Genomic DNA, 9705 nt, shown 5'->3' on the forward strand with positions numbered 1-9705 from the left:
TGACTTACACCCTTACAACATTCGCTAACATACCCTTATTATTAGAATTATAATTAAAATTAAAATTAAAATATAAATTATAAATATAAATATATCGTATAAATGGAGAGAAGAGAAAGATAGATGGATATTTTTGGTGCACCAAAGCTCGATTTTTATAGGCATGTGGGCTGGAACTGGGGCTCATGCGATCGCATGGATTTATGCCTTCCAGGCCATGCGATCGCATGGCCAGCTGGGGAGGCTCATATTTGGTTGTTTTCTTCTGCCGACGGTTTTATAAATAATATAATATATTAAATAATTATAAGAATTATTTAAATATTATATTATATTTATGTGCATAGTTGACTTGTAATTTTTAGTCCGTTGCGTCGAGCGTTGAGAGTTGACTCTGGTCCCGGTTCCGAATTTTCGAACGTCCTTGCGTACAGTTTAATATCTTGTACTTTGCGTTTTGAATCTTGTACTCTTGTAATTTCGAGACGTTTCTTATCAATAATTGGAACCTCTTGGATTGTATTTTGTACTTTTGAGCTTTTTGGTCGTTTGCGTCTTCAATTCGTCGAATCTGTCTTTTGTCTTCACCTTTTATTATTTAAACGAATATCACTTGTAAATAGAACAATTGCAACTAAAAGCTTGTCTTTCTTGAGGAATAATGCTATGAAATATATGTTCATTTTTAGTATTATCAAATATTCCCACACTTGAGCGTTGCTTGTCCTCAAGCAATACCGTCTTGAAATACTAGAATCACTTCTTTATTCTTCACACTTTGTACATTAGTGATTTCTATAAGGCGGTATAAACAATGATAGTAACGATAGAACCATGGTTAAAGGTGGGTGTGTCATCCACAGTTGCCTCGGGTTTAGGTCAACGACACTTGCAATCAAATAGCCGATTTACTTTCGGTTTCCAAAGCAAAGTGCACATTTGAAAGGCGGTTTACAGTCCCACATGACTATGAAAATGTAGATCCTTAAGGAAATTGGATCTTTATGAAAACATTTGATCTTTTGAAAATTAAATCTAGTTTTTACCCTAGATAAGTTTTCCGGATTAACCCTTCACCGGTGTTTGCAAAATATTTTTGTGGGTTTGGTGGGTTTCAGATTTGAAAATTTTAGCTCAAAACTTGCGGTTTTGTGTCACCCACTTGCTAACCTTGTATTTGGAAAGCAACACGTCCAGTTTACTTGTCCCGTATATTACCTTTCGATAAACTACCGTCCGGTTGTAAAGGAAAGCGTTGAACAAGCAACTGTTAAGGCAATGTCCCCTGACATGCTTTTAATTATGGTCTATAACGTGTCGGACGCAATTACTATCCTTGGTAGGAGCAATAGTAAAGCTCACCCTTATGATTTTTCGGTCTGGTACAAGGTCCTGTCTTTGACCATGCTATGCAACCACCGTTCTTACGGTTGACACTCGATTTGGTTCAGGTGACCTAATGAATTCTAGGTGAATTCCTAGGATTTTACGTTCAATGATAATGAACGCATTGAAAATAGGGTTTTCAGAAAACAAATCGGTTTGTAATTTTGATCAAAATATTTTCTCGTTCAAGCTCGAGTTTAGATATCATTGAATTCCATGAGTTTGAATTCTCAATCTTTAAGGTCAATCTCTAGGATTGAGTAATATCAGGCTTAAAAGCTGATTTTTAATCTTTAAGGAGATTATCCTTTCTGGGATTCTGATTCATTAGTCTTATCCAGCTAGTTTGCACGGTGCCCCCCCATTTTACGAGATAAATCCTTCTCATGGTTAGGATAAATCTGACCACTTGGCGACCCTGTTTAATGCTGAGGTCCGTGGATTTCCTGCTGATTTTAGTGATGACTTTTCTAGATTTTTCGTCAACCTACAGCTGGTCTGGACGACAACTTCTTGACCTAAATCAAGAAGCGCGTGTCTTTTTCGGAAGCCTTTACTTCCTTTTAATGATGGAATTGAGTCATCGTGTAGATCCATCTTTTCTTTTCTTTCATCGGGTAAAACAGTTTTAGTTTAGTTCAAAGCAAAAGTATTTTCAGTTATTTGTCACAGATATATGTGACATATGTTTAAGATAACTTGGTAAATTTTCCCGCACTTGGCTTTTATTTTCCTTTTTATCGTCCTCTATTCCATTTTGAATGAATTTTAACATTTTGGTTTGTTTCTCAATTTATGTCCTTTCCGAGGTTACAATAATTTCGGTGTTAACACCTAGTTTTATCGTTCATAAATATGTATAAACATGATTTTGAGTTCATTTAATTGAAAATTATGAAAAATTTTACTAGAATTGGGTAGTCAGTATATAAGACTAGGGCTGTTCTTTATTAGAGAGCACTAGATTCTAATACAACTACTACGTTACTAGTATTTTTAATGGTAACCAAGTGTATAAAGATAAAAATTTTAAAAATCCGAAAAAATTTAACCCCTTCCCACACTTAAGATCTTGCAATGCCCTCATTTGCAAGAAATCAGTACAATTTAAATTATTGAGGGTGATTAGCGTAGAAATGATTAAATTTTACCAAAGTTTCCAAACATATTGGCATTTGTTTGCTGAATGATAAATGGTGCATATCATTTGTTCATTTCGTCTTTTGTTACATCACATTTATTTGTCATCTTGTCGTCAAAATTAGTAGCTTTTGCTGAACTTAATGCCAGTCTTTGAAAATGCGCTGTTTTATCCTGTTTTGTACAATCGACAATATACATACATACAAATATAATCATGCATGGCAATTTGAAATGGGACTTAATATCCCACTTTCAAATTTTAAATATGAAATATTAGTACACAATAATAATAAAATAATAAAAATTACACAAATATATCCAATAACATAAGTTTAAACATGAAAAAGTCAAAAGATAAAAACAAAAAAAATCATAAAAATCATAAAAATAACCAAATGGAACTAAATCAGTCTGGATAGGGGTTCCAGTTCATCTCATCGGGTGGGTTCCATTGTTGGTTATAGGTGTTCTGATAGGCTTGGTCATAGTCATACCGGTTAAAGGGTGGTCGGATATCGGGGCTATGTGGCAGAAAATGAGCAGGTCGAGTAGGTACATAGTTATTTGGTACCTGATATGATAGCTGGCTCATGATTTGGTGCTGATGAACTAACCAGCTATCGTGTTGGCGTCGCCTATAATCCTCGTATACTCGCTCGAAGTTCCACTGCTCATACATACTATGTCTGGCCGCGTTCGTCATTGCTTCCTCATCTATACGAACGTGGACGTCAAGAATAGCATCTCGAAAGACATCCCTAATGTCTTCCGCCTCCTCCATTTCCTCGTCTGAGCCTCTCTCTACCTGAGGATGAGATCCCTCATAGGGTACTGCCTGGTTACGTCTACTTTTCAATACCTTAGCACCCACATAAACTTTCAATCCTAAGGGCTCAACCTGTTCTCTACAAATCTGTAATGGACCCCCTTGGTTCCTATCAACACCTAAATACTCTCCAATGAGAGTAACAAAAATACCTCCTCCTATTATACTCCCGTCCTGCATTCCCTCTACCATTTTAGATAAATAAAAAGCAACACAGTAAGGGATATTGACAAAGCTTCTAGGATCCCGAATACACTTTAGGTAGAATAAATCATATAAGGTAATTTTTTCTTTATTATGACCTCTTTGTGTAATCGAGTTAGCCAAAAATCTATGAATAATACGAAGCTCGGCTCTGTCAATATGTGTATAGGAGTGTCCTCCTTCTCGTGTAAAAACATCAAAATGTGACATACGCCTCCAAATGGCGTCAGCGTCAAAGTTACTATCTACCCGTTCACCATAATGAATCAAGTTTGTACAATCGGGTAATAGCAACTCACCAGGAGTATATATCTGTAAGGCCCTGGCCATGTCCAGCATGGACATTCTGTACATCCTACCGCCAAGGATAAACCTAAGAAATCTTCTATCATCTATTCTAACTATATTTGTATCAAGTGATACAGTACTAATCAACTCAACACACCATTCCTTATATACAGGTCTACGAATGGTGAAAAGACGTTCCCAATCTGTAAAAGAAGAACTGCCATACCTTTGAACTAAAAGCTGTCTAACACGGTCAGCTAGATGGACCGTTTCCAAAGGGGCCCAATCAATTACCCTTGGCACCTCTACATTTTTTGTTACCAATTTGAATTTGTTCCTTTGATATGTCTCGTAATCTCTCCATCTTCTATCAAATCTCAGATTAGGATGTAGAGTGTGCTCAGGATGTAGCGGTTTTTAAAAGTAAAGATTTTTGGGTTTTTTTTTTTTTAATGTTTTTGGCATACTTTAATTCAATAAGATTAAAAATAATGATAATAAAAGTTCTCGTCCCTCCCTCGGATAAAGCAATTTCGGTTCAAAGACCTAGTCTTCAACTTACGACGAATTTTAAAAATCATATTTTTAACTTAATGAGATAAAGTAAATTTTTGTTTTTAAATTCACACAATTTAAATATAAAATTCAAGATTAATATTAAAAATTCACACCAAACTTAAAATTTGAAATGCATAAAATTAAAAATTCCTATTTTAAAAATTAAAAATTCACACCAAACTTAATTTAAAAATTCATATTATAAATTCACACCAAACTTATATTAATTTTTCAAATATTTATAATTTTAAATATATTGTTTTTATAAAGTTTACAATATTAATTTAAGATTTAAATATTAATTTTAAAAACATGGTAAAAATAAAATTAAAAATCTTTTTGGCTTTTTATCTCACTTTAATCAATCAAATATTATCAAAAATATGCGCCCCTCTTTTCGGTAAAGTAATTTCGGTTCCAAGACCTAATTTAACTCATGACGAATTTTTGAAATATTTTGGGTTGATTGATTAAAGATATTTATACCTTAAGAATAAACGTTAAATTTCGCAGTGATGTAATAAATTTTTGAATGATATCAATAATTTCGGTTGCCAAACCTAATTTTATTCAATACCAATTTAATACTTTATAGCGAACAAATTAGCGTTTATTATCAAAAGGTTAAAAATAAAAAAAAAATAAAAACTGTACAAACATACCTGTGAAATAGATTTCTTATTTATATGATCTATCCCATTCATAAGATAGTCGGTTTAATTGGTTTTCCATAGCTACATAGGCGTAACCTCAAGCATTCAGTGTCTTTTCTTCTAAACATATGAACGGTCCGTCTCTGCATAAAGTAACAAATTCGGTATTTGAATAGGTTTGATTATTTGAACATTTACCTCCATGTGACCATTTTCCGCATTTGTGACATCTTTCTAGGTGTCGTGCTCTTCTTTTTGATGCGGATTTTGATTTTTCTTTACCAAATTGTAACTTATTATCTTCGCATCTGGATTCTTTTCTAACTCCGTCCATTCTTTCTCTGATTACTGATACTATTTCACTCGGTAGTGTGTCATTATTACGTTTAGTGATCAAAGCGTGTAGCATTAGACCATGGTTTAGTTCACAGGCAGTCTTCATTTTGTAAAAACCTAAAAAAATAAAAATTCAGAATGGGGGGAGAAGCCTAGTTCTTTAGGGTCTGCTAGGGAAAGACCATTCAGGTTCTATTTTCGAGAACTACACGAAAACAGACAATCTAACTCTAACAGAAATACATATTATCTTTTAAAGACTTGATTCTCCCCACACTTAGTTAGCTGTGGTGTCGAAATTATGATTAACTTCGTTGTCGACTTCCATCGGACTATTTATATAATGTTTAACTCTGTGACCATTAACTTTAAATTCAATCCCATTTGAATTTATTAATTCTATCGTTCCGTATGGGAAAATTCTTTTGACTATGAATGGTCCAGACCATCTTGATTTCAATTTTCCAGGAAATAGCTTGAATCGCGAATTGAAAAGAAGAACTCTGTCTCCTTCTTTAAATTCTTTTGAACTTCTGATTCTTTTATCATGCCATTTCTTCGTTCTTTCTTTATAGATTAACGAATTTTCGTATGCTTCATGTCTTAATTCTTCTAATTCGTTTAGTTGACTTAATCGTAGACGTCCGGCTTCATGTAAATCAAGATTACATGTCTTCAAAGCCCAAAACGCTTTGTGTTCAATTTCTACTGGAAGATGACATGCTTTTCCATAAACAAGTCTAAAAGGTGTGGTTCCAATTGGAGTTTTGTAGGCTGTTCTAAAAGCCCAGAGTGCATCCTCCAATTTAATGGACCATTCCTTCGGATTTGATCCTACGGTTTTCTCTAGAATACGTTTTAAATCTCGGTTGGTATTTTCAACTTGTCCACTTGTTTGTGGATGATATGCGGTGGAGATTTTATGAGTTACTCCATATCTTTTAAGAACTTTCTCAAGTTGATTATTACAGAAATGAGTACCCCGATCACTTATTAAAGCTTTCGGTGTTCCAAACCTTGCAAAAAGACGTTTTAAAAAGTTGACTACAACTCGTGCATCGTTAGTTGGGAGAGCTTGTGCTTCTGCCCATTTAGATACATAATCAATGGCTACGAGTATATATAGATTATTATGAGATTTTGGAAATGGACCCATAAAGTCAATACCCCAAATGTCAAATACTTCACATACTTGGATGACATTTTGTGGCATTTCATCACGTTGACTTATTTTTCCGACCCTTTGACATGCATCACAGGATTTGCAAAGAAGGTGTGCGTCTTTGTAAATTGTAGGCCAATAGAATCCAGCATCATAAACTTTTCTTGCTGTTAGTTGAGGCCCATAATGCCCTCCTGTTGGTCCTGTGTGACAATTGTTTAAAATTTTACTAGCTTCATCTCCAAATATACATCGGCGTATTATTCCATCTGGACAACTTTTAAACAAATGTGGATCTTCCCAGAAATAGTGTTTTATATCACTGAAGAATTTCTTTCGTTTTTGGTACGATAATCCTTTTTCAAGGAATCCACAAACTAAGTAGTTTGCATAGTCTGCAAACCATGGAATTTCTTTATAATCTATCTTCAATAGATATTCATCAGGAAAGTTGTCTTGTATGGCCGATTCATTCAGAACTTCTAATTCGGGATTTTCAAGACGAGAAAGATGATCAGCGGCGAGATTTTCTGCTCCTCTTTTATCTCGGATTTCAATATCAAACTCTTGTAAGAGTAAGATCCAACGGATTAATCTTGGTTTACCATCTTGTTTTGAAAATAGGTATCTAAGAGCAGAATGGTCGGTATAGACCACCGTTTTTGCTAGAACGAGATATGATCGAAATTTGTCAAAAGCAAAGACAATAGCAAGGAGTTCTTTCTCAGTAGTTGTATAGTTCGTTTGTGCTCCTTGTAACGTCTTACTAGCATAATATATAGGTTGAAATCGTTTTTCAATCCTTTGTCCTAAAACGGCTCCCATTGCAAAATCACTTGCATCGCACATTAGTTCAAATGGTAGATTCCAATTTGGTGTTATCATGATCGGCGCATTAGTTAGTTTTTATTTAAGAATATTAAAAGATTTGATACACTCATCTGAAAAGATGAATGGAGCATCCTTTTCTAGGAGTTTATTCATAGGAGTGGCAATTTTAGAAAAATCTTTTATGAAACGTCGGTAAAAACCGGCATGCCCTAGAAAACTCCTAACTCCTCTAACATTGATGAGATGTGGAAGTTTAGCAATTACATCTACTTTAGCTCTATCCACTTCAATTCCTTCTTTTGAAATTTTATGACCAAGAACAATGCCTTCTTTAACCATGAAATGGCATTTTTCCCAATTAAGTACTAGATTTGATCGTTCGCATCTAATAAGCATTCGTTCCAGATTAACTAGACATGATTCAAATGTATCACCGAAGACTGAAAAGTCATCCATGAAAACTTCCATGCATTCTTCTGTCATGTCATGAAAAATCGCCATCATACACCTTTGAAAGGTTGCAGGGGCGTTACAAAGTCCAAATGGCATGCGTTTGTAAGCAAAAGTACCATAAGGGCACGTGAATGTGGTTTTCTCTTGATCTTCGGGTGCTATTGGAATTTGAAAATATTCGGAAAATCCATCTAGAAAACAATAGTAACTATTTCCGGCTAATCTTTCCAACATTTGATCTATGAAGGGTAAGGAAAAGTGATCTTTTCTGGTGGCGTCATTTAATTTTCTATAATCAATACATACATGCCATCCTGTTACAGTCCTAGTAGGAATAAGCTCATTTTTCTCATTTGTAATGACAATCATGCCACCCTTCTTAGGCACGCATTGAACTGGGCTTACCCATGGACTATCAGAGATTGGATAAATTAGACCTGCGTCTAGCAGTTTAATAATCTCTTTCTTAACTACATCTTGCATATTAGGATTTAGTCTTCGTTGGCGTTGCACATACGTTTTATGACCTTCTTCCATAAGGATTTTATGTGTGCAATACGAAGGACTTATTCCTTTAATATCATGAATCTTCCATGCAATGGCTGGTTTATGAGCTTTCAACACAGAAATGAGTTGTGATTTCTCATTTTCAGTAAGAGAATACGATATTATTACAGGTAATTCAGATTCACCATGTAAATAAGCGTATTCCAAATGGTTTGGAAGTGGCTTTAACTCTAATTTCGGAGGTTCTTCTATCGATGATTTATATCGATATCTGTCTTCTTCTTTTAGCATTTGAATTTCTTCTGTTGTTGGTTCATATCCATTAGCTATAAGTGTAGCTAACATTTCAGCTTCATCAATTGGTTCATTACCTTCTCCTAAAGAACATTCTCCTGTTCCTTGTAATTCTGGAAATTCTTCTAATAATTCTGCATGTGCATCTATAGTTTGAATATAATAACATGTATCATCTGCAGATTGCGGTTGTTGCATTGCTCTATCAACTGAAAAGGTAACACTCTCATCCTCTATACTTAGGGTCAATTTCTTACCGAACACGTCTATTATTGCTTTAGCCGTGTTTAAGAATGGTCTTCCTAATATGAGAGGAACTTGAGAATCTTCTTCCATGTCTAAAACAACAAAATCTACTGGAAATACTAAAGTACCAACTTTAATTAGCATGTTCTCCATTATCCCTCTAGGATATTTTATTGATCTATCGGCTAGTTGTATGCTTATTCTGGTTGGTTTCAATTCTCCAAGGTCTAGTTTAGCGTATAGTGAATACGGCATTAGATTTATACTAGCACCTAAGTCTGCCAATGCTTCTATTGAACTAAGACTACCCAGAAAACATGGAATTGTGAAACTTCCTGGATCAGATAATTTTTCTGGTATCTTATTCAACAGCACTGCTGAACAATTAGCATTCATAGTAACAGCCGAGAGTTCTTCCATTTTTTTCTATTTGAGATTAGATCTTTCAAGAATTTAGCATATCTAGGCATTCCTGAAATCACATCAATGAAAGGAAGAGTTACATTTATCTGTTTAAACATATCCAAGAATTTGGATTGCTCGGCTTCAAGTTTCTCTTTCTTCATTTTACTCGAGTAAGGAAGTGGTGGTTGGTATGGTTTAACATAAGGTTTAGCCTTAACTGTGTTATCTTCATTAACCTTTTCAAATACCGATTCTTTTTCCTTATCTTGATCAGGTTGTGGTTCTTGTGGAGTAGGAATAGCTTCATCAGAAGTTACAGGTATTTCAGGTGGTTTAAGTGTTGTACCACTTCTTGTGGTAATGGCTTTAGCTGTTTCATTCTGGGGGTTAGCATTTGTATCACTAGGTAGACT

Source organism: Rutidosis leptorrhynchoides, chromosome 2, assembly GCF_046630445.1.
Source record: "Rutidosis leptorrhynchoides isolate AG116_Rl617_1_P2 chromosome 2, CSIRO_AGI_Rlap_v1, whole genome shotgun sequence".
Classification (NCBI taxonomy): Eukaryota; Viridiplantae; Streptophyta; class Magnoliopsida; order Asterales; family Asteraceae; genus Rutidosis; species Rutidosis leptorrhynchoides.